This window comes from Mytilus trossulus, unplaced genomic scaffold (assembly GCF_036588685.1).
Source record: "Mytilus trossulus isolate FHL-02 unplaced genomic scaffold, PNRI_Mtr1.1.1.hap1 h1tg000158l__unscaffolded, whole genome shotgun sequence".
NCBI classification, from domain to species: Eukaryota; Metazoa; Mollusca; class Bivalvia; order Mytilida; family Mytilidae; genus Mytilus; species Mytilus trossulus.
Window position 1 is genome coordinate 2,867,166 of NW_026963304.1, and position 7,568 is coordinate 2,874,733.

At 32.3% G+C, this 7,568-nt stretch overlaps 1 long non-coding RNA gene across 1 annotated transcript; it reads right to left on the reverse strand.

The window, feature by feature from the left end:
• Nucleotides 1-246: 246 nt before the first annotated feature.
• Nucleotides 247-6,724, reverse strand: LOC134700495 (uncharacterized). The gene is made up of 4 exons (XR_010103899.1): nt 6,286-6,724; nt 1,591-1,653; nt 1,058-1,139; nt 247-400 (listed from the first exon to the last, which is right to left on the reverse strand). It is a non-coding gene; the product is annotated as an uncharacterized LOC134700495 (long non-coding RNA).
• Nucleotides 6,725-7,568: the final 844 nt, after the last annotated feature.

The window sequence follows — 7,568 nt, forward strand, 5'->3', positions numbered from 1 at the left end:
TATACACTACAGCTCAGGTGGATTTTGCGTTGTCCACCCGTCCACAGTGGGAGTGGACAAAATTTCTAGCTTGTCAACTCTGCCCACCCATAGGAGTTGGCATGCAATTTCTTTTGTTTAATCAAAAGACTTGCAAGTATAATCAATTGAAAAAAAAGCAGATAAGCATTAGATATCAATATTTTAACAAAAAAGAGATTAAAGTTGGAGTGGGCCGGTGGAAAAAGCAAAATCCACCCAGGCTGTTGTGTAGCACTGTTCAAACATAATTCAGTTTTTTCAAAGTCCGAAGAAGGATGTAGATGTATTCATAGGTCTCTCAACATTTGAAAATGTCTGCTTTGGTGTGGCATTTGGTATCTGGTGGATATATCTGCATCTTGATCTCACAGGCTAATTTCTACAAGAAGCAAATTATAGTTTAACATATATGTAAACAGCAGAGTAATCTGAGTTCACTTAGTAATAGGCATTTTTAGTTTGATAATGGGTAATTTTTTAATAAAGTTCAATCTAGTTTATCCCTGCCACATTCTGTATGTGCCTGTCCCAAGTCAGGAACTAGTAATTCAGTAGTTGTATTTAGTCCTCTCCTTTGAATTGTTTAAATTTATAGCTGATTATGTAGTATGGGTTTGTCTTTTTGTGTAAGGTTGTATGGAGACTTAAAGTGGCTCCTTTATATGTCATGTCAAGTACATGAATTGGGGAGAGTTTTCATATTGGCAATCATACCACATCTTCTTATTTTCAAAATGGCTTTGTACCAATGCAAGCATTAGGAATATTTTATCCAACTTTATAGATTTAATTTTCAACTCTATCCATTATAAGAAAAATCATGGACAAATAGAGAAACAAATAGTCTAAAATTCTGATAGTTCTAAGTAGTTATCAGATTTTAAACAGGTTAGATAACTCTCTAATACATGTAAACATGGAACATGAACATAATGTGTTCATGTTTCATATCTATTTTTTTTAAAGACAAGGCATAATATACATGATATAACAATTAACATGAACATGTATCTTAGAAAACTGCTCTATTTATTACCTTTGCCCATCTGTGTTTGTCTGTGTATTAGGTAAATGTAGCATAAGTTCTCCACAGTCATTAACAAGGTTAACTAGCATCTCTGAAATTTATAAAGTTCCTTGTCATCATTGATACATTGATCATGATCATGTACATGTATATAGATATACAAATGTAAATAAATTAAAGTTAAGTTCAGACATGTTTCAAATAATTTTAGGTACAACCATTTATTTCATTCATTTTTCAATGACACTACAACAATTGACAAATTGCTATCAATCTGAACACAAAAAAAAACCTGTGTATTAGTTAATGAAAATACACATGATTAGTCTTTATACATGTATCATATTTTGATTAATTACATACCCATAATGTACATTTAAATTAACAGTGACAGATGGCAGAAATACATATATACAACTGTACAAATTACAAGGTGCATGCATATGTATCTTCATGATCATATAAATGAAAGAAGAGTAATACATGTATGCTACATTTCTTGGGATGATAATCAAAAATATCTTAGATAATCTGCAACTTACCTAATCAATTGTGTTTTGTAGGTTTGGGGGATTAATGTCACATCTTTAACAAGGAAGGTTTCTCTAAAAAATAAAATATAAATTTCTGTTACAAAAATGTTTTTCATTTTGATAGCACATACATGTACAATGTAGATAAGGAATGTATAAATGTAGCAGTACAATGTACATGTACATGTACAAATGATCAAGCTGACTATGCAGTATCACTGGGGTAAAGCTGATGACCGTAACTGCATTCACGGTCATCCCAAGATGTCGGATGAAAAATTGGGTCAGTATTTGCATTGTCTGTTTAAGTGTTTCTAAAGCATTTTCTTCACAAAACATACATTGGTACGATGTAAATGTATAAAAGAATCACACGGAAATCACATATTACTACCGAGAAATGTGTATGAAACAGGAAATTGGATTTGAAAAAATCGCTAAGATGACCGTAAATCGTAAGTAAAATATTTTCAAGATGACCGTAACATAAAACAAGGATGACCGTGATTGGTAAAAAGATGACCGTAATTTGTAAAGGATGACCGTAATTTATAAAGGATGACCATCGATTCTAACAGATATCCGTATTTGTATTACCTTTTTTGTATCAAATAATTAATTGTGTTGGTATAAAACGTATTTATAAGACTGCATTATCCTATAGGTAGAAGAAAATAAGACTTGCTTCAAATACATAGTTCACCAACTGTATTAAATCGTATCCGAATGAAAGAGGAATCTTGCTGGCTTTGAACATGAGCTATCTTGTAAACAATGTGCTTACTATATATGTAAACATTTTAACCTGCCTGTAACTTATAACCAAAGGAAACAGGTGTATATATGTTGCACCTGCTTTGCACGATAGTGTAGCATATATATTATTGGAGGGCACCCGTAAAAAATCTAAATTATACAAGTGAAAACCAAATTATAAATTTAGAAGAACTAACTATAGCATTCAAAAGATGTTCCTTTAATTTTAAAGTCAGTGGCGATTATGTTCAAGAAGGGCGTTTTCTCGTTTGAATTTCTTTTACATTGTTATTTAGGGGGCCTTTTATACTGACTATGCGGTACGTACTTTGCTCATTGATGAAGACCGTCCGGTGACCTATAGTTGTTGATTTTTGTGTCATTTTGGTCTCCAGTGGAGAATTGTCTTTTGGAGAGTTGTCTAATTAGCAATTATACCACATCTTTTTTTATATTTATGAACTATTGCCAAATATTGAAGCAAAACTAAAAGAGATAGGGCGGTACGAAGACTTCATTTCCGTATTGAAATCCTTATCTAATGGAATATTTTATACTGAACATATTGCTTTTCATTTGTTACGGAAGGTTTAATCTCAGTCAAACCATCTGAATGCCGAATAAATTTTGCAGTTCCATCGGATCCGGTATTGTCAATGGACTGTTTGTATATTTCAAGGCAGCTGTTAAGATTTTAATCTGATTCCGCTGGATAATCTTATGCTTAATCAATGGGTTTTTTTTCTTAAACTTTTCGTCGCATCGCTGTCAATTTGTATTATATTCTTCCCTACACAGTTTGGAGTTATACAAGGAGATAACATAAGTCCTAACCTGTTTAAGATTTTCATCAATGACCTTCTCAACTATTTGGAAAAATCTCTAGACCATGTAAATATTAATAGGCATATTATCTCTAAATAAACTAGTACTGTATGCATGTTTTTGAGCATGCTCTATTAAGCTTATTCCTCTATATGGAAGTGAAATTTGGAGCTCATTCAATCCCTTGATAGCAAAATTTAGATATGGAAACCAACTAATTTGCATGGATAAAATGTATTCAAATTTAACTTGTGAAAAGCTACACAGTAAATTTTGTAAATTCATTCTGGTCGGCACAAATAAAAACACAAATTGTGCAGCCTTATTTTAACTTGGTCGGTTTCCACTGTACTTTTAATTAGTGAGGTCTGTTTTGAATTATTGGCTTAGACTAAAAAATAAGAATTATTTCCTTTATAACAAGATGCATACCAGCATTCAAATCTCTATATTCTCAGTATAAATCGTCATGGTATAGCTTTCTCCAACACATTTAAAAAAACTCTTCCTGGTTTTGCAAATCTAAATGATGGAAAAAATATTTCAAATAATACCATTAGGAAAATATTGAAAGAGACGTGCATACAAATTTTGGAAGGATCAACTGATCAAGAAATCAGAAGGAGAGCTCTGCACTTATGTGACAGTTAAGGATAATTATGGTTTCGAAAAGTATCTTTATAAATATCTTAACAAAATTTTAGCGTAGGATATCATTAACAAAATTGAGGGTGTCATCTTACCATTTGCAGATTAAAATAGAACGATACCAGGATACTCCTCCAAACCTTAGACCGTATGTCAGCAATGTAATTCTGGTAATATTGAAAATGAAGTTCATTTTCTCTTTTATTGCACAAAATATAACGAAGACAGAAACTATTTATATCACATCTAATTCGTGTTCCAATTTCATTAACTTAAATTCCCAAGAGAAATTGCTACGGCTGCTGTCTTGTGAGAACTCAACTGTATGAAAAGAGTTGTGTATATTCCTGGTTAAACACTGCAAATAGCAGATTTATATTCCATGTTTCGCAAAATTAGTTATTGTTGTTATTTAAAAAAAAATATTTTTCAAGTGAAAGGATTCAGTTTCTCTGTTTATTTGTGTTCATCTGCTTCTGACACGAGGAGGATTGGTTATTGCCTATCGCAATCAACAGTATATCCTACAGCACCGTCCCTTGAATTGGTGTCTCCTATACAGATGAACAAATTTTTTGTCATTTGTCTATTATAATATCTGTCACGTTATATAATTTTCAATGTTTGTTGCATATACTTTCATTATTGGTAATTGTATAAATGCCCGCTTTGGGACCCTGATTGGAAAAATAAAATATTTGATTTGTATTCCAATTTTAACGTTGTTATCAATAAATATTTTTTTTTTTTATGTTATTTCTTCATAGACAGAAACAAAATATTACAGTCATTCTTTAAATATCTAATTATTTACGAGAAATATGCAATTTACTATCATTGTCATAAACTCTAAATACGGCAAATAGTTGAAAAGAAATTGATAAAACATATTTATAACCGATAAAAGAACCCCTATTGAGACAAACTCGACAAACAGTTATGAATACAAATATGAATATTTCTTAGAATTGACGGTCATCTTTTTATAAGTTACGGTCATCCTTAACAATTTACGGTCATCTTTTAACCAATTACGGTCAGCCTTGTTATGAATCGCTAATCCTGTTACGGTCATCTCGATTACGATTTACGGTCATCCTAGCGAATTTTTCAAATCCAAATTCCCGTTTTATACACGTTCCTCGGTAGAGATTTGTGACTTCCGTGTGAATCTTTTATAAATTTACATCGTATCAAAGTATGCTTTGTAAAGAAAATGATGAAGAAACACCTTAACAGACAATAAAAAAACTGACCTAATTTTTCATCCGACATCTTGGGATGACCGTGAATGCAGTTACGGTCATCAGCTTTACCCCAGTGAGTATGGGCTTTGCTCATTGTTAAAGGCCGTACGGTGACCTATAGTTGTTAATGTTTGTGTCATTTGGTTTTTTTGTGGGTAGTTGTCTCATTGGCAAACATACCACATCTTCTTTTTTATATTTGTTAGTTTGTTATACAATGTTTCTTACCAAATATAATAAAGTGAAAACTGGACATATGATAAATATTGAAAAAACACATACATTTTATAATAAAATGATATTTGTTGTAAATATGCTATTTGCCAATGTACATGTACATGATGTATCAATAAAAAGATAAATAATCAAAGAATTCAAATATTGAAAAGCTTTTAATACAACTTGTGACCTTACAATGCTGAAAATTTACTTAAAATTCAGGGACAATGCACCTTGGTGAACTTGTGTCTTATTCGCTCAGTCGTTGAATATTTGCATGATTAGTCTGTATTTAAATTTTAGTTATTGTATAAAAAAAAATAAGTATAGATATCAGATTAAAAAGGGAAGTACACGTACATTGTTTTGTACATGTAAAGTATCAACTTCTTCTTACATTCATAGAAATTAAACAGAAAAAACTCCTAGATAACGAGATATACATGTAGGAACGGCCAATTGTTTGTTTGCTCTTAATTTATGTTCCTTTGTATCCTACATCATGTACATGAGAGTTTTGACCTTTAATCAAATACATGAAATGCTGATTAAATTATTAGATGATATTTAGATGGATATTATCAAAATAAATATTTTACTATAGTCATGCTAGTATAAACATGTATCAATTAATTAGTGTTGATTAGTGTCTGTGTCAATGTGACAAGTTAAAAAGCCATTGATGGTTCATGCTACTTTTGAACATGTTGAAGGGTAGCCTTTGCTTGAATCCATCAATTATCTGAAAGCACTTTTGTTTAATACTTTCTTGCAGTTGTTATCAATATGTTTGTATTTGTTTTTTGCCTTGACTTGGGTGTTTGTTCCCAAATTATTACAAGCATATACACTGACCGACCATGATTATTTTGTAAATAATAATTAGTTTAGATTACTATGACATATAACAGCTGTTTTACCAGACAAACTGGTGTCGTGGGACATAATTAACATGACAATGTTGTCCAACTCAAGTTTTAAAATGTTTGGATTTGTAAATGCAAATTACCTGGCACCTGCTCAAAGTTCTACACTGAAGCTTGGCATCAGCTTGGCCTTTGGTTTACTACGTTCTCCTTGTTAGGGACCATAAGGAAGTGGGTTCAATTCCATCCAGATATACACTTAACATATGAATACAGAACTTAAAAACATAAAAGTAAACGATCCATTCAAACAGTTTCTCAGAGCAGATCGCCAGATGAAAAAGACAAGTGCGTGATGTGTTTTCATTCCTTCTATCAACTAATCTTCCTATGCCGGTACAACATATTTGACAACCAGGTGCATGCAAACTGCACACCTTATTTACGCATGACGATAAGACGAAGAGACTTAAATCGGCGTACATTATTTGGTAAAACGCCTTCGTCTGTCTTGGCAGCCGACCGAGTCGTCCATATTTGTTTACCATAACTTCTGTTTCCGGATTGTCAAAATTGGACAATTTATAGAAAAATATTAGCGTTTACTCTATATTTAATGAAAATATACTTCAATAAAGCCTTTCGGGTATTTTAATCGTCATTTTAAAAAAATAACTATACTTTCGCTTACTAGGCGGAAAATACCGAGGTGTTGAAAAAATTGACACCTCGGTAAACTCCGGAAAATCTTCCGTAAATCTTTATTATGGGTCGGATACCTTAAGTTCATTTATCTCAGAAGCATTATTTCAGCAATTCAAGCCAGACACAAGTCATAATGCTCATATGACGGAGCTATTTGAAGCTCATAAACAGCTTCTTATAGATACATATAAGCAATGGGGATGTGCTGTATCACTTACATTCAAATACTAGGATGTTTTCCTTGAAGCAGTGAGACATTTTGCTTTCAAATGTTAGTGCAGAACGAGAGGGAAATGATCAATTCCTTGAGATCGTCATCCCAAATGTAGGTCCTTATAATTTGTGTAACCAAACATACCAATTACTGAAGGTGAATGCCAGTTTACATACTCGATATGCTTCAACTTTCTGAGAATTTTATAGATGGATACTTTGCTTTAAGACAGACTCCTGGACATTTTAACAGTATATGGGCCGACATGGCAACATAAAAGACTGTTATAAAAGCCAAAGGGGATCAAGTGGCACTGAAGGCATAACAAATCAAAAGTCCGCGCTTGTTAGATTGACCCTTACTAGACATTTCTAAGAATCCCTTAGTCGTATAACGTTAAAAAGGGCTGGAATTGCTGCAAATAATGCGAGTTCACAAGAGGAAACAAAACCAACAGCAATGAAAAGAGATGAAGAACATGTTATTGCCATTGTGAACTAGTTGAAT